The 21456-nt window shown below is 46.6% G+C and overlaps 4 non-coding genes across 4 annotated transcripts; all 4 read left to right on the top strand.

Annotated features, from left to right (window-relative positions):
• Positions 1-8430: 8430 nt before the first annotated feature.
• TRNAS-AGA (transfer RNA serine (anticodon AGA)) lies at positions 8431-8512 on the top strand. Its single transcript has one exon. It is a non-coding gene; the product is annotated as a tRNA-Ser (tRNA).
• Positions 8513-8601: 89 nt separating this feature from the next.
• TRNAS-AGA (transfer RNA serine (anticodon AGA)) lies at positions 8602-8683 on the top strand. The gene has a single exon. It is a non-coding gene; the product is annotated as a tRNA-Ser (tRNA).
• Positions 8684-13593: 4910 nt separating this feature from the next.
• TRNAS-AGA (transfer RNA serine (anticodon AGA)) lies at positions 13594-13675 on the top strand. The gene has a single exon. It is a non-coding gene; the product is annotated as a tRNA-Ser (tRNA).
• A 2361-nt stretch (positions 13676-16036) lies between these two features.
• TRNAS-AGA (transfer RNA serine (anticodon AGA)) lies at positions 16037-16118 on the top strand. Its single transcript has one exon. It is a non-coding gene; the product is annotated as a tRNA-Ser (tRNA).
• The last annotated feature ends 5338 nt before the right edge of the window (positions 16119-21456 follow it).

Here is a 21456-nt window from a genome sequence, read left to right as displayed (position 1 = left end):
TCAAGCTGGGAGAGAACTAGCCGTACTAATTTGTTTCTTTCGGTTAAACGAGGAGGGCTCGGCCTCATGCACTTTTTCTTGCGCCAAGTTGTGTCGCGTTTTATCTTTCTCCGAGATCAAAGGGTAAGGTTGCGGAGACCCCTCCCAGAAATCGTTCTCATGCTGTGAAGGTATGTGCGGTGCTGTCAATGGGTACATGCGGGAAGTTGTACTTTCTTTTCGACTACTGTACGCGCGTTTTTCACTTGAGTACTTGTGTAACGTTTCCAAAAAAGAGTTGTATTAGAATCTTGTGGAAATGCTGCCGATTTCCATTTATTGTTTACCGCACCGGGGAGGCCCAGGGCAAGACGTCTTAAAACGAATTAAAGAATGCCGGTTAAACGACCCGTAAAAACATTCTTCTTAGTTTACATTCTAATACACTTCCTGTTAAGACGTGGTTGCATGAAAAGGGGATTTTCGTTCCATGGACGACAAACTGCGTACACACTAAACACAAATCAACCCAGATGGATGTTTTTGGCTTGTTCTCTAGCGTCCTCCCATATCGAGGTTCGATATACACCGTTAGACTTGGGGTAGATTTCAGCACCAAAAAGTAGGGAGGACTTACGGTTGGCGAAGGGAGCAGATTGGGTGTAAATTTTTACACCAAAAAAATACGAAGCACTTGCGGTTGACAATGGGAGTATATTTGGTGTAGATGTTTACACCAAAAAATACGATGCACTTCCGGTTTGCAATGGGAGGTTTCAACCGCGGCGATGCGGTGGCTGCGGTGTCGTGTTTATGCAGGCGCCGATTTTGCAACGCCGGCATCTAGGAGAAGGTGATGACAGCGATCCGTTTTTAATATTGCATTTTTGCTCTTTCTTACAGGGCTACTAGAACTGCTAACTATACGGGAGGAACGGTGCTAGTTAATCACAAGAATCAGGTTCGAATGCGCTTTGTAGTCATGAACAAAGCCCAATCGAACTTCAATTTTGAGATATAACAACGGGCCCCGTTCCGTCCATGCCGTTACGAAGTAGTACTGTAAGGAGCAGGGCAAGAACGCTGGATACAAAGTGCGTCGGACCGCTGTCTTCATCTCTTCCTGGATGCCTGCGTTGCACGATCTGGCGCCATGCATACACACGACGTCCCAGTCACGTCGCAGCGTACTGCCGTACATCGCGGAAACGAGACCAGCGGTGGCGGCAAGGAAACGTCTTTAATCTGAATCCGCTGAATATACGGCACTTCTGTAAAAAATACACAAACAATGGCTCCGGCGCTAGCCGAAAGTATCTTGACGGGGTGGTTCGCAATGGGCAAGAAAAGCAGAGTTGGGGAGACGACAGGCAATGAAACTTAAAACAAGACCGTGGTAACGGACCTACCTACGTGCCAAATTCCTGCAACACATTTTTATTCTCGTAAAAGTATACCATCTCTTCACTGTGGTATAAAAACCGAATCCCTGAAGTTAAAGAACCTGAATGGTGCACAAGCCACTTGCGGGCAGCACCACATTGGACAAATAATGTTTGCCATCTCTCTGCCTTTAGAAGTTTTTAAATAGAATGCATTTGTATATTGTATCCTTAAAATCCGTTCATTACTGTTACTTATTTTTGCAGCCCATAATGGACCTTTTTAAAGAATTTTGAATTCCGTGCTCCACTCGCACATTGAAAATATTTTTCGAGCACTATTTTTATCCAGTCTATAAATCCTCAAAGTCGATAAAAGCAGGATTCGCAGTAAGGATTACACAAAAACATTGCATATAGCTTGTGCTCCGTGGTTTTATTTTGGAACAAAAATATAGTTCTTGGATTTTACGTTCATAGTGCAAGGTAGGTGTGTACGTTTAACAAACTTTTTTTTCGAGACTGCAGCTTTAAGCACTTTACAGAACATTGTTACTAGCACGTCCTCAAAACACTGTTCGCAATTTAACTTGCGCATGCGACTTACATTCATTTCATTGGATATTCGAAAATTCTGAATTACGCAGACCACCGCTACAAATAGCACTGGATTATCACAATTGTCAGTTACTAACCAACACATATCTGAAATATTAACACCAGCAGCATTAAAAGGCTGCTTAACATGTCAAGCTTACTCAATTGAAAACAAATTGAAGAGCCTGCGCAAAGTAAAGGTCACAAAGACCTGTAGATTACAATTTTATTTTTTTAAATGGAGGACAATAAACAACATTTGAAACCACCATTCTTGGACAGGTATTAGAGATAAGGACTAACTTGAAATCAGCACCTAAAAGTAATCAAAACGATACAATAGCAAATCTTGAAAAACAATGCAGAGTTGATTTAAGAACTTCGCTACACTTCAGGCTAACTGGTGCTGTCAGATAAGATTAGCTAAAAAATGTTATGCACCAGACAATTACCAGTGGCTAATTCCAAGTGGCTAACTTCAAGATGCAGATTCCAAACTACAGTAAAAGAAATACTAAACAGACCTCCTAAAGCAGCCCACTAAATCTACAGTAAAATATCACAGGTATCCAACCTTTAATGTTTGTGTTTGTTCTTGAGAAACACATAGGATGAACATAACCTTAGGAAACGTATACAATACATTCAATTTAACACACAATCACATAAATAGAACACAAAACTTTACACAATATATGGAGGCCTATACTCTAGAGAATGTTTATGTGCCCCGAAAGATATGTTAGCCACCTATTTGAAGGAGCCTGCCGGAAATAAAATGCAGCACTCATAACTTATATGGAAAAAATTAGAATACAGAAACACATGCACACATGCTTTTCAATCTAGCTAACGAGTAATGACTAATGCTGAAACACAAGGAATTAGTCAACTTGGTATTACTTGACTGTGCGCACTACAAGCAAAGCAAAAACACATGGGCTAAGGTCAAAGCGCTCAGGACACAGGCATTCTCATTGATCGCGAGAAAGGTATTCATCACCTTCACTTTAGGACGATGTGAAGAAAAATTCTAGAAAAGTTCCCATGGCAACTGATCAGACTAAGGACTAGTAACTTTGTGATTAAATAAGTAAATGAATTTCTGAAAACCTGTGTCTAAGCACATATTTGCTTGAAAACTTAATTGTTCACCAAATCCATTATCACCATTATTTTTTTCTAATTAAAGGACATGTATAAATGCTATCAAATATGTCATGTGGCAGAACGGGAAGTCCATTAAAAACAAAAAAACAAAATGCTGACAGTGCTGCCAGGAAGCTGTCCGAGCTAGATGCAAAAAGATAAAAACCATGACTAGCACATGCAGGGACAAGAAACCAGTGGGGATATGAATCTTAGGGTCAACGAAATGTTGCTATTCCTGTTTGTCATGTCTTTCCATGCTGTCACATAATGCGAGTACAGCATTTGTCGAAGTTTAGAGCACAAGGAATTCGCTTCTGAGCCTTGTTGTGCATCGCTAGCATTCCAGATCTCTGAAGGTACAGAAAATGTTGCCCTGACTACCGTAAATGTTGGACATCCATGGATGCTCAGAGGGCTTATTACACGGCTTAGAAGCCAAACCCTTTGGCTCTGTACTTCTTGACAAAGGCTATACATCAGTTTTCTCACAGATTCATGCTGATATTGCTTTCCTTTTTCTTCGCTCTGGCCAACTGTATCATGTTAACATTGTTAGGTTATAGCAGCACAGTTTGTGTTCCACTACCAGTATTCCAAACAGTACTAAAAAACTAGACATGTAAAACATGTACAGGCAGATAGAAGAGGCCTCTATGAAGGAAATACAAAGTGGTTTTTAAAAACTGATGAGCTCAAAACCATCGAAGCGTGGTTTATTTTAAGCCAAATATCTAAATGCACTCTCAAGAAAAGTCAGCAAACAGAGTGCCTTCTTTAGATTTTCCAAACGGAACACCCAGAAGGTTGCAAACAGCAGAATCCCCACAGAAGCGATGAGGTTTTCACTACAGGGTGATGGCCAATGAACAGGAAAACTGCGCCTTGATAGGTGAGGAGGCATGCTGTGAGTGCTTGGTCCTGCAAAATTAAAAACGAAATATCACTGACATTTCTAACACTTGTAGAAGTGCAAAATAATACTGTCGCATTTCAGTATAATGCACATTATGACTACACTATCCTAGGGATGAATTCATGAGGGGGTGGTCTCTCCTCCTCAAAGTGAGAAATTTTACATAGAAAAACCATGCTCAACCCAATTTTTTTCAAGAATAAAGTCAAAGAAATGCGAGGTTCAAACATGTCACTGACCGATTTTTAAAGATAATGGTAACCAGGCTAATGTACTTGGAGCTATCAACACTGTCTAGCTTCTACTTCATTGCCCACCACTATGTGCAGGAGACCTCGGTGACAAGCTTTGTATCAAAACTTTTTCATTCATGATTCGTTAGTATGGAGGAATCACTTTGCGAGAATTTTGCTCGGAAACCAAAGTGTCCATATTACAGAGGCGCAACTGAACATATGATTTGTCCATTAGAGCCATGATCACATTTATTGGGCCACCACAACTATGCAAATGTTAAACAAAATGCTGCAATGGCCTCCCTGCCAGAGATTTGAAAACCATATTCTAGCTATAAGACAACTGGGCTGCTCAATCTCATTTAATTGCAACCAGTGCAGCAACAGCCTAACTGTAATCGAACTAGAGGCTAAAGAAACAATGGTGAGCCACTGCTCATAAGGGAGCGTGATACAAAGTGCGTATTCGAAAGGTACAACTGCACACGAAATCTACCACTCTTGCTAAAGCATTTCATACATACGTGACATTTGATACATATGGCGACTACAGGAATTCTTGCTAAGCATCGAAAAAGCAAATGTTCTCTAGGGAATCACATTTTGAGCACCTATAACAGCCCGGGACGCAACAATCAGTACTCCCCACGAATCATATTTGCGTGTGTATAATGAAGACCTAAACATAAAAAACTGGTATGATGTTGTTCAAAGTGTATATCGCCAATATACACCGCTTGTGAAGTAGCACTCCACAGTGATTGGATGCCATCGAAGACTACAACACAAAACACTCTTTTCCAACTGAAAATAAAAAATAGCTGCACCGTGTCCGGACCTCATTACCATTTGTCAATAAAATGAAAAAAAAAGCACAGTAGCAAAACCGAATAATGGTGATCGCCTCTCCATAATTTCGTGCAAGTCTAAAGAAACCACAACCGTCTCAACATTGGATTATTGGTTAGTTGAAAAGAGTGGTAGTAAACACGCGTGAAAATGAGACAGTAGCAATGAAAATCCCAAAATAGCAGCGTGTCAGTACGCTGTATCTGGTTTAGTCATGAAATTACTCTATTTTCAGTACTGACCATAGTTGCAGCAGTTACACTGGCTCCTTATTCCTACTATTGTCTTCTTTTTAATGGCACAAGTAACTATGCCTGAATTTTAACAAAAATTTCTTGGGGGTCAGCAGCTCCTTACTGTCACTGTTTGCGTCCCGCCTCTTTTCAAGATAACGAAACACCAGGGCTTTGTGCCAGTCCCATTCTAAAATAAATAATCACAAAACCCAAGCTTTGCTAAGGGTCGTGACATCAATGACTAAATTTGAGTAAATTCTGTGCCTAAAAGGTAGTCATCAGATGGTCAGATAAATACTGAGCTGCTATTTTTGTAAACAAATTTCAGTTCCTGCCTATGTCCACCAATACTTTGCACAAAAATACATACAAGTGTTGCAGGGGGCATCTTTCTTTCCGACTTAACTCTAGTCATCAGATGGTCAGATAAATACTGAGCTGCTATTTTTGTAAACAAATTTCAGTTCCTGCCTATGTCCACCAATACTTTGCACAAAAATACATACAAGTTTTGCAGGGGGCATCTTTCTTTCCGACTTAACTCTGAACTGTTTGGTACTGCTTGTAGATTAAACTGATGCAACCTTGGAGTTCTTCATAGATTAGAACCTGTATAGAACAATGTCCAGTCAGGTTTGATACCAAACAAATCGTTGTGAATAAAATGTATGTCGTTCGAATTACTGACTTCAATAATGATAGGTGAGCAAGGCAATGAAGTATGTGATGCTTTGAAATTAAAGCAGCTGTTATATTTTCACAAATAGTGACAGCACGTTTATACTGCACCCATCGAAGTTATGCCGCAACGAACCGCAGAACATAAGGCAAGAATTGACAGCCGTTACTTTCTCGCTTTCACTCGTGTTCCAGTGACAAAGAGACTGCGCCACTGACTGAAAGCAACAAATAATCAGATTGGAATTCTAAATGTGGCGACCGAATCTATGACGGCAGAATACAAGTGTGCACTTCAGAAGCTTTGAGCACATTCATAAACTTGCTGCGACGCGCACGATAAGTAAAATTATGTTTATTGTGGGGATAACCATGGCATTTTAGAAAAAGCGACCTGATTTTTTTTTATGTTAATAGCGATGCCGCATACCTCGTTCTGCGAACATGCATGAAATTAAGAGTGGCAAAAATGCTGCACATAACCAAACTAAAATGACACAAATGCTTCGGAAGGCACTAAAATAACAATGCTGAAAAAATACAGCCGCTTGCAAGGTGTACTTCAGTGCAGACCCAAGCAGACTTGTACTACAGAGCACTCGTGCGGTGCTTTGCGGAATGAAGGCGAACTTATAACGCAGGCAATGGGATTGACTGACAATGCAGGTGCTCAAGCGCTGGCGCATAGTCATATAAAACAACCCATACACTGGCAGCGCGTCGTTAAGAAAACTGAGCTAATGTTTTGCTCCATTCCGCAGCACAGTGCTTCAGCGCTCTACACAAGCCTGCTCACGTCTTTATCGTACAACGATATTTAAGACGCAAAATCACTTACCATGACGGCGAGGGGGATGTGAGACGGCAGGGATTCAAAAATATCCTTCCGGGCAGCAGTGTCGAGGTAGAAATTTCTCTCCCGCTGGCCAAGGGCGTGGCAAAGCCAGCGCTTGTCTCAATTCGCTCACAACGGCGCCATACCGCCATTCGCAAACCAGAGCGAGGGGCAAGCTCAGCCGTCGTTTGATATCCACTTCGGTGAACTCGGTTAAGCGTCCATCTTCCCTTTCTCCGACGCGCATCGAAAAGCAGCAGCGGCAAACGCACAGTCGCCGCTCACGATATCCGTTCCAAGAGAGGCTCCAGACAACCCGCCGCGCTCGCTTCTGCGACGCAATCCGAGACGGCCCCGCTGGCGCTACTAGGCCTAGCGCCTACACCGCTTCGGTCGCAGCGTCCGCACTCACGAGTCACGACTCTCTCGCCGTCTTCTGATCCTTTGCGCCGCCTGCTGTCGATTGCATCTAGGCCGAAACCAAAACTTGCTGCCTCGTTCCGGAACTAAGCGAAACAGATAAAAGTACACAGTTCCACTGGCGCGTTCTTTTGAACAGCAGCAGGAATTTGACCTCGCTCCGTCTCAGTTGCCGTACGGTGTTTTTTTTCTACACCGTTCGGAAGGTTCCGAATGGCGACAACCACTCCGTTAGAGACGGCTTATGAACGATTGCGGACCTCGTTATCACACCGTCAGTTCTAGCTGGTGTTGCTTCGGTGTTTGATATTATGTGCACCGTTTGACCGGTGTTCTCGTCTGGCGATGAGGCGTTTTAAAGCGGACGAACACAGATAAACCTCCCATCTCGTGCCATTCGTGTTTAGTGTGTACTATGAAAAAAGCCTGAAACGGTGCAGCACGTGTTTCTGGAATGTTGGGACCCAATTTTTCATTGGGATGTCTTCCAACGAACCGCGAAAAAAGAATTTCCCCTGCATCCATACGGCATCAGGTTTTGCCGATCACAAACGAAGGAGGAGTGCCATATGATTTAATCATGCTCTTGGGCCTCCACACCCTTTGGAGGACACGAATGCAAGTGCGACGTGGCGATGTTAATGTCCGTTCGGTGCCAGAAAACTTTATTGAAAGTGTTGTGAGCCTAAATGAAGTGTATCGTGCGCAAGAACAGAGGCCCGAATGGACCTCTGTTCTGGACGACTTAGTTGCCTTGAGAAGATTTTAACCTCTCCCGTGTCAGCCAAGTAGGCTGCTGCTGTTTTTATCATTTCTACTTTTGTTTTCGCATGTAAGAATCGGCAATAAAGAAAAAAAAGCAGTCGTAGCCGCGCGGTTTAGGCGATGGACTAGAAAACCATTGGGGTCTCCCCGCACAGGCTCGAATCCTGTCGACTGCGTACTTGGATGAGCGGTGCTTCCATTTTTCATTCAGATATAGGTCATACGTCAGAAGAAGTAGAACAATTGCGCCATAGCCTGGACGACCGCAGTCGTGGCCGAGTGGTTAAGGCGATGGACTAGACGTGGACGAGCGGTGCTTCCATTTTTTGTTCAGATATAGGTCATACATCAGATGAAGTAGAACAATTGCGCCATAGCCTGGACAACCACAGTCGTGGCCGAGCGGTTAAGGCGATGGATTAGAAATCCATTGAGGTTTCCCCGCACAGGCTCGAATCCTGTTGACTGCGTGCCCGGACGAGCGGTGCTTCCATTTTTTGTTCAGATGTAGGTGATACGTCAGAAGAAGTAGAACGATGGCGCCATAGCCTGGACAACCGCAGTAGTGGCCGAGCGGTTAAGGCGATGGACTAGAAATCCATTGGGGTCTCCCCGCACAGGCTCGAATCCTGTCGACTGCGTACCTGGACGAGCGGTGCTTCCATTTTTTATTCAGATATTGGTCATACGTCAGAAGAAGTAGAACAATTGCGCCATGGCATGGACAACCGCAGTCGTGGCCGAGCGGGATTCTGCTTCCGGCCGCGCTAGCGAACGGACGCGTTATCATGAGCTCCGTCGGAGCGGCGTCAGCGGCCCAGCAGGGCCGCGGAAACAGGTCTTTTGGTGCTTTTTCTTCGACAGGTGCTGAATACCAGGTAGTTCTGCCGAGTTTGCCTACAGGGCGTTTCGTTGCCAACACAGTTTTTTTGCACTGTGATATCAGGGCACGCCCATACCGGGTGGAAGATTTCCGCGATGTTCTGGCTGAGTTATCGCTCCTGCCGGAAGTAATCGCCATCGGAGCCTACAGGATGAGCCACGTGTGGGCGGTTACGTTTAAGGATGAAGACGCCGTGAAAAAAATTGTGAGTGCTGGTGACCTGGTTGTGAAAAAGTGCCGGTGTCTCGTCATCGACCCAGCTAACCAAGACGTGCGCATGAAAGTCCACTGGCTTTTGCACAGTGTTCCTGACGACGACGTGGAGCTCGCCTTCGCGGCATTTGGCAAGGTGACTGACGTTGCCCGCGAGCGGTGGTGAGTGCAGGGTATGGCAGACAAAGGCTGCACTACAAGGCTCGTCACCCTGAAGCTGAAACCGGGAGTGAAGCTCGACGACATTCCGCACCAGGTGAGCGTCGCCGGTGAGCTGGCTCTCGTGGTCGTGCCGGGCAGGGCTCCACTCTGCCTTCGCTGCCGTGGCACGGGCCACATACGCCGGGAGTGCCGCATACCGCGGTGCGGTGCTTGTCGACGGTTCGGCCACGAGGACAGCCAGTGCGAGCGTGCCTACGCAAAAGTCTTCGGGTCCGTTAACACTCAGGACGCTTCAGCCTTGCTCATGGACGCGGCGGATATGGAAGAGACGTCTGCCGCTACGACTGCGACAGCGGCGGGCGAGACGAAAGCCGTGGAGACATCGCAACAGGACAAAATTGTTGCTGAGGAGGGCGTAACCATACGTGAACCAGCGCCTCGCCAGGACGCAGGGCCGAGGTCGGAGGGCGAGGTGAAATCCCCAGTCGCTACTGGGTCTCCTTTCATTCCTCCTGACCCTGTGAGCATGGACATGTCTTCCGGGGCGGCTAACCTAGCGGCGGGAAAGCGCCCGCACGACGACGGTGAGAGCACGGCGCTTCAACAGGATGGCAATGGCGGAGACGAGCCGCCGTCCAAAGCCGCAGGTATGAGGCGGCCGACCTTGAAGCCGCGGCCGAACACTTCGTCCGAAACACGGCAGGCGGGGAAACCGCCTCCGTAGTTTCATGCCTAGAGCCCGTTCTGGGGTCTTGGGATTTTTTTTTTTTTTAGGCGTGGCGCGAAGGCAGACACCATAAAATAAGGCGTTTTTTTCTCTCGATATGGCTCTCTTTTTAACTGAAGCACTGCGTGTAGCCACTTTAAACGTGCGAGGCCTTGCAGCAAGAAGGCGACAATGCCAGCTCAGTCGCCTTCTTCTAGACAACGATCTGCACGTAGTTGCAATACAAGAAACTAAAATTGAAAGCCAAGAAGCTACAGAACGTATGGTGTCCGTTTTCCGTACGCACTTTGAAGTATGTGTGTGTCATTCTGTAGGTGTCTCTGGCGGCTGCGTACTTTTTCTTCGCAATAATCTCGGTATTACGGTGCAGTCACTTTTCTCGTGTGATAGCGGCCGTCTTCTTGTCGTTGATTTTTTGTACTCTGGCGTTGAGTTCCGAGTTATTTGTGTGTATGCACCAAATGCGGAGTCCGAGCGAAGAGTGTTTTTTGACCGCTTTGAGACATACCTAAACTGTGACAAAGTACTAATCCTACTAGGCGATTTCAACTGCGTCTGTCAGGCTACCGATCGTGCAAGAAGTTCGTTTGTGAGAGATAGGAGTGCTGATGTCTTGAACGAATTGGTCCATGGCCATAATTTAGAAGATATTGGAAGTATTTTCACCAATGGCCCTTGTACACGGTATACCCATTTTCAGGGCAATAGCCATGCCCGATTGGACAGAGTGTATGTGTCGGCAGAACTTTCTTCACTATGCACATTGTATGATGTCAGACCTGTGGCTTTCAGTGACCACGCCCTAGTGATTACAACCTTTGGCAGGCAGCAAAGCAAAAAGCGGTTTAATTGGCAGTTATGGAAATTAAATATTAAGTTGTTGGAGGACGAAGGATTCGCTAAGGAAGTAAACCAAGAACTAGAGAAGCTAATTACAGAGCAACCGTCGAACTTCGCTGCAGCGTGGGAGGAGTTTAAGCAAAGGGTAAAAATAAGAGCGATTGAAAAAGGTACGCAGTTGAAATATGCCGAGAAACAAAAGGAAGCAGAGCTTCGTGAACAGCTTGAATACCTCACGTGTATATAAAGTGCACAACCAGGCACATGCTTTAATGAAATCGGGGATGTCAAAGCCCAGCTGGAAAAAATGGACGCCGATAAGTATACTGCGGCAGTTATTCGGGCGCGTACTGAGCAGCTATGGGCAGGGGAAACACCAACAAAATGAGCGATATCCGATGAAAAACGATACTCGTGTCGAAAGCAAATACGACAAATAAACACTGTGGCAGGGGCTTCGGCAGACAGTGGCGTAATCAAGGAAACAATCTGTGATCACTTCAAAGATATGCTGGGTCATTCGCGGAAAGCGGAAAGGGGCTTCCATTGCGAAACTTGCCGAAGAAATCAAAATACGGCTCGAACAGACGATTTACTTGCAAGAAATAGAGGACGCGATAGATGCATTGCCAACCGGTAAAGCTCCTGGCCCCGACGGCCTGGGAGCAGCTTTCTACAAAGCTTTCAAAACTGCAATAGCCCAGATACTGCAAGTCAATGTCGTTGAAAGTTATGAGAAAAAACGTATTCCGCTGTCCTTCACAACTTCGCACATAGTTCTCATTCCTAAAACCGATTATGCTGAAAAGCTCCTGATGGTGGGGTCTTATCGCCCGATAAGCCTCACAAACGTCGACTACAAGATTTTCATGAAGGTGTTGGCGAAGAGACTGCAGAGTGTTATAACATCGATTGTAGGCACGCACCAAACGTGTGGCATAAAAGGTCGAAGTATCGCTACGAACATACACGTGGCGCGGTCCATACTAGAATGCTGTGACTCTTTTGATGACCGAGTGGCGATGATACAACTAGATCTGGCAAAAGCCTTTGACCGGGTGTCTCATGACGTCCTGTTTGCCGTACTAGAGCATGCGAATGTTGGCCGAATAATAACAGAAGGTGTTAGAATGGCTTACGCAAACTGTACGACTCAAATTGTTGTGAACGGCGAACTCACTGGCAGCCTGCAAGTGCGATCTTCTGTAAGACATGGTTGTTCCCTGTCGCCATTGCTTTTCGCGGCGTACCTTGAGCCACTTTGCTTGGCCATCCGGAATAATGAATGCATAACGGGTTTCAGGCTGCAATCAGCGCACGTAAAAATCTTGGCTTATGCTGATGACATCGCTGTATTTTGTGCAAATACAGAGAGTATTTCTGAGGTAACGAACGTAGTGCACAAATTTTGTAGCTGCACTGGACCCCAGATCAACTGGGAAAAAAGCAACGGGTTCTGGCACGGTGGCTGGGACGTCACGCCTGAACACTATTCTCGGATGCGCTGGTCCACCACTCCAGCGTTGTATTTAGGAGTACCCCTTGACAGTTACCGGGACCCAGATCCGTACTGGCTGGACCAAGCATCGAGGGCCAAGGAAAGAAGTGATGCATGGCAAGGGAAACAGTTATCGATGTTTTCGCGTGCCATTATCTGCAACCTGTTCCTTACTGCTAAAGTGTGGTATGTGATGAATGTGCTCAGTGCTTCCCGGGCAAGCATTCAAAAACTTCATCGTGTATTTGCGGTTTTTATTTGGGCTTCGACCTGGGAAAGGACGAGTCGAACAAACTTGTTTCTTGCTGTGAAGAAAGGTGGGCTTGGCCTGGCGCATTTATCTTTGAGACAAGTTGTCTCGCGTTTCATGTACCTACGGGATGAAAATGATGTCTTCCTCCGGACCGTAATGCAAGTACGGCTTTGTCGACTTCTTCCTGACCTTCTTGTAAGTTCGGTACATGTAAATGGTGCGATAAGAGGGTACCTTAAAGAAGTGGTGCTCGCGTACAGAATGCTGCATGTTCGGTTTTACATGGAGTATTTTTGTAATGTCAAGAAAAAAAAAATTGTACGTGGACTTAGTGGACACAATGCTTCCTCTGCCGATATATCGTTTGCCACACATTGCAGGCCCAGGAGCGGATGTACTTAAAAGAGTCAAGAAGATGCCAATATTGATAGCGATCAAATCCTTTTTCTTTAAACTCCACACTAATACCTTATCAGTGAAAACGTGGATGCACGATAAAGGTCTTTTCGTCCCTTGGTCAACAAACTGTTTCCTGTGCCACAAACCGGAAACCATTGAACATGTGTTTTTGGACTGTTGGGATCCCATTTTTTTCTGGGATGTCCTTCAGAGAACTTTAAAGAAAGACCTACCATTAGATGCATATGGCATAAGATTTCTACCTTTTCACAAAACAGATGATTTTCCATTTGATGCAGTAATGCTCCTGGGACTTCACAGCTTGTGGAAAACCAGAATGGAGTTTAACAATGCAGATGAACGAGTGAAACCTGTACGGGAACATTTCATTCAAAATGTTGTGCGATTTAAGGAGGCGTATAAGGCCCTCCCTGAACAGCCAAAATGGATCGATGTGCTTGATGATTTGGCAAGACTGAAAAAAATTTAACATGCCGTGTCAGGCAAAGGTCTGCCGACACGTTTTAATCGTTCATCTTGTGTGTTTTGAATGTCAAAGTCGGCAATAAAAAAAAAGCAGTCGTGGCCGAGCGGTTAAGGCGATGGATTAGAAATCCATTGAGGTTTCTCCGCACAGGCTCGAATCCTGTCGACTGCGTGCCCAGACGAGCGGTACTTCCATTTTTTATTCAGATGTAGGTGATACGTCAGAAGAAGTAGAACAATGGCGCCATAGCCAGGACAACCGCAGTCGTGACCTAGAGATTAAGGCGATAGACGATAAATCCATTGCGGTCTCCCCGCACAGGCTCGAATCCTGTCGACTGCGTACCTGGACGAGCGGTGTTTCCATTTTTTATTCAGATATAGGTCATACGTCAAAAGAAGTAGAACAATTTGCCTATAGCCTGGACAACCGCAGTCGTGGCCGAGCTGTCCTTTGTCGCCCCTGTTATTCGCTGCTTACGTCGAACCGCTTTGCATAGCCATTCAAACTAACGAGTGCATAATGGGATTTCGGCTGCAATCAGCGCATGTGAAAATTCTGGCTGACGCCGATGACATTGCTATTTTCTGTTCCGATAGAGAAAGCATTTGTGAGGTAACAAATGTTGTCCATAAATTTTGTCAGTGCCCGGGGGCCCTGATAAACTGGGAAAAAAAGCTATAATTTTTGGCATGGCAGTTGGGAAGCCACACCAGACCATTACAGTAGAATACCCTGGTCCACGACACCGACAACGTACCTTCGTGTGCCTCTTGAATTTTACCGGGACCCTAATCCGCACTGAGAAGAAAAAACTTCAAGGGCGAAGGAAAAGGCTGACGCGTGGCAGGGGAGACAATTGTCTGTTTTCTCGCGAGCCACTGTCTGCAATACATTTCTCATTGCAATGATATGGTACGTGATGAATGTGCTTAGTGCATCACGAGTTACCATTCAAAAAAATTCACCGTGCTTTTGTCTGATTTATTTCGTCTTCGACTTGGGAGAGAGCCAGTCGAGCAAACTTGTTTCTGTCTCTGAAAAAAAGTGGGCTAAGTCTTGTACGTTTGTTTTTGCGACAAGTTGTTTCACGGTTTATGTTTCTCCGTGAATAAAATGATGTGTTCCTTCGCACAGTAGTGCAAGTTAGACTAGGTAGACACCTGTCAGAATTTGTTGTATACTCATGTCAAACTATGAGTGGTGCACTTAAAGGGTACATGCGTGAAGTGGTGCTCGCATGTAGGATGCTCCATGTTTGATTCTCTGCGGAATACTTAAGTAATGTTACGCTTAAAGAATTGTACTCGCATTTAGTGGACGTAATGCTTCCTGTACCGATTTACCGGTCGCCACAACGTGGATGCCCAGGAGGCGATGTGCTCAAGAGAGTTAAAAAGATGCCAGTACTACCATCAGTCAAATCCTTTTTCTTTAAACTGCATACTAACACATTATCAGTCAAAACATGGATGCAAAATAAAGGTCTATTCGTCCCTTGGACAATTAATTGTTACCTATGTAGGAAACCTGAAACAATAGAACACGTGTTTCTGGATTGTTGGGACCCAGTTTTTTTCTGAGATGTTCTTCGAAGAAGTTTAAAAAAGGATTTACCCATAAATTCACACGGTATAAAATTTTTGCCGGTTCATAACACCAACAGAATTCCATTCGATTCGATAATGCTCCTGGGCCTCCACGGCTTGTGAAAAACGAGGATGCAGTTCAACAATGCAGATATTGAAGTCCGACCCGTGCGTCATCACTTCATAGAGGGTGTTGTCCGTTTCAGGGAAGTGTATCGGGCACTGCGCGAACCACCAGAGTGGATTGATGTACTTGACGGGTTGGCACAGTTGAAGAAATTTTAACATGTCGTGTCAGTCGAAGCTTCGCTGACGCGTTTTATCTGTTGAGTTTCTTCCTTTGAATGTCAAAGACGGCAATAAAGAAAAAAAGTCGTGGCCGAGCGGTTAAGGCAATGGACTAGGCAATGGTCTAGAATGGTTAAGGCAATGGACTAGAGGAGAGAGAGAGAGAAAGGAGAGAGAGAGGAGAGAGAGAGGAGAGAGAGGGGGAGAGGAGAGAGAGAGAGGGGGAGAGGGGGAGAGGGGGAGAGGGATAGAGAGGGGGAGAGGGGAGAGGGATAGAGAGGGGGAGAGGGATAGAGAGGGGGAGAGGGATAGAGAGGGGGAGAGGGATAGAGAGGGGGAGAGGGATAGAGAGGGGGGAGAGGGATAGAGAGGGGGGAGAGGGATAGAGAGGGGGGAGAGGGATAGAGAGGGGGGAGAGGGATAGAGAGGGGGGAGAGGGATAGAGAGGGGGAGAGGGATAGAGAGGGGGGAGAGGGATAGAGAGGGGGAGAGGGATAGAGAGGGGGAGAGGGATAGAGAGGGGGGAGATGGGGGAGACTCTCCGCACAGGTTTGAATCCTGTAGACTGTGTGCCCGGACGAGCGGTGCTTCCGGTTTTTATTCCGATGTAGAACATACGTGAGAAGTAGAACATTTGTGTATAGCCTGGACAACCGCGGTCGTGGCCGAGCGGCTAAGGCGATGGACTAGAAAGCCATTGGGGTCTCCCCGCACAGGTTCGAATCCTGTCGACTGCGTGCCCGGACGAGCGGTGCCTCTATTTTTTATTCCGATATAGCTCATACGTGAGAAGAAGTAGAACAATTGCGCTATAGCCTGGACAACCGCAGTCATGCCGAGCGGTTAAGGCGATGGACTAGAAATCCTCTGGGGTCTCCCTGCGCAGGTTCGAATCCTGTCGACTGCGTGCCCGGACGAGCAGCGCTTCCGTTTTATTCAGATATAGGTCATACGTGAGAAGTAGAACAATTGCACTTTAGCCTGGACAACCGCAGTCGTGGCGGAGGAGATTCAGCTTCCGGCCATGGTTGTTAACGGACGTATGATGACGGATTCCGTAGGAGCGGCTTCGGCGGCCATGTCTGGCCGCGGTAACAGGACTGCGGAAAAGGAAACTGACTACCAGCTACGTCGTTCTACCAGGCTTGCCTACAGGGCGTTTAATTTTAAGTACAGTTTTTTTGCATGCTGATATCGCGGCCCGTCCGTACCGTGTGGAAGATTTCCGCGACGCTTTGGCGGAAAATTCGCTGCTCCCGGACGTTATCGCCCCGGGGGCGCATCGCATGAGTCAAGTCTGGGCCATGACTTAAAAGGATGCCGAGGCGGTAAAGCAGATTACAGGCATCAGCGAGCTACTTGTGAAAAAGCGCCGCTGCCTGGTGATTGACCCGGCGAATCAGGACGTGCGCCTGAAGCTGCGCTGGCTTCTACACAGCGTGCCCGACGAAGAGGTGCGAGCAGCCTTCGCACCGTATGGAAAAGTTTCGGAAACTGCCCGGGAGCGGTGGCGGCTGCATGACATGACAGAAAAGGGCTCAACGACACGGTTGGTCACCCTAAAGATGAAAGCCGGCGTGAAACTCGGCGTACCGGCCACATCCCTAAAGAGTGCCGTGTTCCATGTTGTGGAGTCTGTCGTCGGTTCGGTCACGAGGATGGCCAGTGTGCCCGCACTTACGCGGGCATTGCTGCACTCGAGACGATTGAGGACACAGCTGAGCTTCTAATGGACGAGGCGGATGCGGAGGAAGCAGCTGGTTCTACAGGTCTGAAGGTGAAACAAGATGGGCCTTCCTTGACGCTTCTCACGAAGCAGAAAGTTACGGCAGCTAGCGATGATAAGGCTGGTGAAAAAGTCGTGGATGCTCCCTCCGAAGATGACCACGACTCACAGACAGGAACGAGGAAAGTTTGCGTCAAAACACATGAAGATGTGGGGTCTCCATATACTGACGCCATGGACGTCAGCCAGGAAACTGCGGCCTCAATGGCTAGGAAACGGCCACGTGAAGAGAACGTCGGTCAGAAGCAGCAGTCCGGCGATGACAGCGATGAGCCGCCGTCGAAAACACCTGGGTGTGTGGGTTCCATCCATGACCCAATTGTGTGGGATATCTCTTAGTTCTCGTGTACTGCCGCCATGGAAATGGCCAATCAGGTAAGCACATGCTTAGTGGGTTGTGGCAGGCATGAAGGGTTAACGTGTTTACCTGGAGTAAGATTGCATACGGCTAGTGATATCTGATTGCATTTATATATTGTTTATTGTGCATGGAAGGACAGTGTAAATAGAACCTGCGTATCAAACTAGTGTAAATTAATGATGTCTGTAGTTTTCGGATGGCAGCAAAAAGAGGTGTGAGTGACACGCAGTGTTGTTCGGTGGCTTTGGATTTCTCTTACTGACCACAATGTCACGGCAGGCTCATTTTGATCGGTGCAAAATGCAAAAACATGCATTTTCTCGTGGTAGTCATAAATAAGCAAACTTTTGCTCTTCGTTACAATATATTTTGTAGCGGTAGTCTCTACTTGAGCATAAATAGATTCTAATAATTATTTCTGTCCGACAGTTTGAGAAATCTGCCATCAAATACCTGCAGCTAGTATGGATACAGTTTGCTTTGGTAATAATGATTGGTTTTGAAGCGAGCATATTTTACATTCGTACGTAAAACTAGATTGTACTTGAACTTGTAGCTTCGACAATTTTACGTGTTAGCAAACCCTATGTCTAGACCGTTCGAACATTTCAGCGTACAGGATTAACCTGCAGGTGATGGTGCGTATCTTATGCAGACGTGGCGGGCCACTCTCACCTTCGGGTGTCATGTGCTCGAGAGCCCTGATGCCAGATTAATCTTCGCTCACCTCTCGGTTAGACTGTTTAGCTAGCTGGGTGGCCATACCAGGCTCCTGAACGATTACATGAGGTGTCTGCAAAGGTGTCGAGTGCTGTACGGCATGGTCAAGAGATCTTTTCGAAAATCAGCACAGCTTGCATTTTGCAACACAACGTATTCATCCACACGTAGCTGCAGTATCATGACACCAGCGGCGAGGGTGATAATAGCAGGAGCAATAACATCTCCAACAAGGAGGAGGATACATCACCTTTTGGATTTTACCTGACAGACAGGAAGTGTATGACCAGCTGCGTGCAGGAATCGCACTCACTGCTGTGCTTTGACGTGTAGCTATGCCACAACGCGCAAGCAATCAGTTTACATTTTCTTTGCTTCCAGCTTGATAGCATGCAACTGGGAAGCTGGTTAAGTCTTCACCATTTTGGTGCTCATCTTCAAACATGACCATATTTTTGGATTTTAATTTATTGGTGGTATTCATGACAACAGAGACCAGTTTTCTCTGGTGCTGCAGTTTTTCGTGAGTCAGGAGGTGTCCCAAGTACTTTCCGCCTAAAACGCTCCACGGGCCTAGGCCGGCCCGAAAGCCGAGGCCCGGCCCTGCCTGCTGGTCGAAAATCTGCTGTTTCGCCGGGCCTGGGCCGGGCTTAAATTCACGGGCCACTCTCGGTCCCGTACAAAGGAGGACTGCGGTGCGGCGTTTAATTCATTTTTGTAAGGTGAAATACGCGTCTGGTGTTCTAACAACGATAAAGATTGAATAGGGTTCTGGTGTTCATTGACACCACAGCGCTATTTAATCTGTGTCGCTGCTTTGAGTCTCCGTTCGCTAGCGGTTACGGCAGGCCTCGTCCCATGTTCAGTCGCGATGAAAAAAAATGGCTGTGGTTTACCTCTGGTTAACCCTAGCGCTTCCTGACTCCCTCTAATGGGCATATTTCTACAGCCGATTACAGTGTTGAGGTAGAAAACGAGCGAACAAGCTACTGACAACGGCGATGATGACACATTTATGTACTGACCATATTTTTTTGTCAGTCAGTAGGCTTCATCAACAATGCTGTCACAAAATTTCTAGGACAATTCTTAAATAGTATCATCTGCTATCAGAATCCTTAGCTAGTTTAGCGAGTAGCGCCTGATGCTGGAGTGGCGATAGGCGGTGTGATGTCGGTGATGAAACTAAACGCCTAACGCACGATACACAGCAGGTATGGGCAAGTGGGCTGTGAATGGCGCAAGAATGCGATGATATAGCTCAAAGAGACTTGTGTCCTAAGGCGGACCTCACCCTGGGTGTCATGTTTGCTTGAAAACTACATCCTTGGTTTCCTCTCTCTGGGGATTGTCACAGTTATAGTTTGTGCCGCCTAGCTATAAGTATTCCCTTGCTGTGTACATGGATGCTATTGATGCCGTCAAATAAAAGACTGATTTTCCCCAAATTATTTCGATACGGTGAAGCTGCTGGGATACGAGACATGCGGTGCAAATCCTTCAAGCAGTCGCATGGGTTACCAGGGGTGGCATAGCTGAGGGCTCCCAAATAATATGAACTGGTGAGATTCTTTAGCGTGTTAACATCCTCCACAGCTGGATACTTGTCACCTGCAGTGAAACAATCAGGCATGGATAGACAGGGGCCAAAGAAGGTGATACACTTCGAAACAGAAAGTCAACAGAAGGCGAAAGGAAAGCATGATTTCTCAGGCAGTGTGAAGTGCCATTCCGCCGACTCTTCATTCTGTGTTCTCAGATTTTGAGGAGGGAACCGTAAGACTACTTATTTGCATTGAAGACGAAAGAAATAATTTTTTATTGATATTTTTCTTCTCATTTCTAATGCCACACCTACTCATAAGCGTACAATCGTAAGGCAACGCATACACATTCCCCTTCATTCGCCAAGTGAACAGACAACATTAAATCGAAGTGGCACTCTCTCTTGGTAATGTACTCAGCCTTTCTTCCCTTTTAGTGCTCTGGTTCTCTGTATTTTTGAGATGTCTTTCATGGCGTTTCCTAAAAGCCTTGGAAGTAGTTATGTAAAAAACATATTTTCTGTGTTATACAATCTCAAAAAAAGAACCAGTTTTGTAGCCTATGGTTTATGTGCTCGCCAGGCCATCTGGAGGTTGTTGGTTCAATTCCCCGTACATTCGAAAGAATTTTTTTTGCTGATGTCGTGATTGCCAGGTTTTGTGAACCACATCTGGAAGCCGACAACGGCGCATGGTTTCGTTACTAATGGGCCATATAACTTAATAACTGGGCGGGACACTCCAGTTCAAGCTATATCGTGGATCTCTTCCTCGCTTATAACCTGCATGTGGCCTAGTCAGTCTTCGGTCCGTTTTTCAAATAAACATCCACCATCGCCTTCTCCATTCTAAAGAAGAGCGTCGTTTTTTTTCTCCGTCAGCTGCAGCGTTACGACACGAGCAGCGCGTTTGAATAAGGTGCCGAGGAAGAAGACGAAGACTTTAGTAGTAACAGCTTTCCACCTGAGGATCACAGCAACAATAATGCCCTGGTTTAAATTGCCATTCAAGGATGGGAAGTCAGCGCGGCCGTCCAGGAAGGCATCCGTACCGAAGGCTTCCTCAGGAGCCAAGTCCGCGCGCTCCTCGAGGAGGGCATCCCTGGTTAAGACCTCGGCAGGATCCAAGTCACCGGCGGCTGCCGCCGGAGTCAGTGCGGCTCACCAGCGACTGCAGCCGCTTCAGGCAGCGCCTGCACCAAAGCCGGCCTCCCCGCAGCTCTATTGGAGTGAGAAGACGAGCGAGCTGGACTTCGGACGCACCTCGCTGCAGCCGTTCGTATCGGTCTACGTGTGCACGCTCTTCTTGGTCACGCTCCTTGTGTTCGTCTGGATAATCACCGCCAGCGAACAGGCGGTGCACAACGACACTACCAGCGCGGAGCGCCACGTGGCACACAGGGTGGATGTCGGGCAGCCACCCACGGCTTTGCCGTCGTCGCGTGCTGCACGAAGAGGTCCGCCAGAGGCTTACACCCAAATCACCTTGGACTTTCCGGAGGTGAACATTACAACATACGATGATTAACCACGAGCATGAGTATTAATGTGCAGTGAACTCAGACAGCGGCCGGGTCAGAAGAGAAATCTTCCAGCCTAGCTGTGTCGCATACCACGTTTAGCACCTGCCAGTGCCTTTTTGTCGAATTGGACTCTTTTGGCCTC

The sequence above is a fragment of the Amblyomma americanum genome, chromosome 7, assembly GCF_052857255.1.
Source record: "Amblyomma americanum isolate KBUSLIRL-KWMA chromosome 7, ASM5285725v1, whole genome shotgun sequence".
Lineage (NCBI taxonomy): Eukaryota > Metazoa > Arthropoda > Arachnida > Ixodida > Ixodidae > Amblyomma > Amblyomma americanum.
This window is presented reverse-complemented; position numbering and strand designations above follow the sequence as displayed.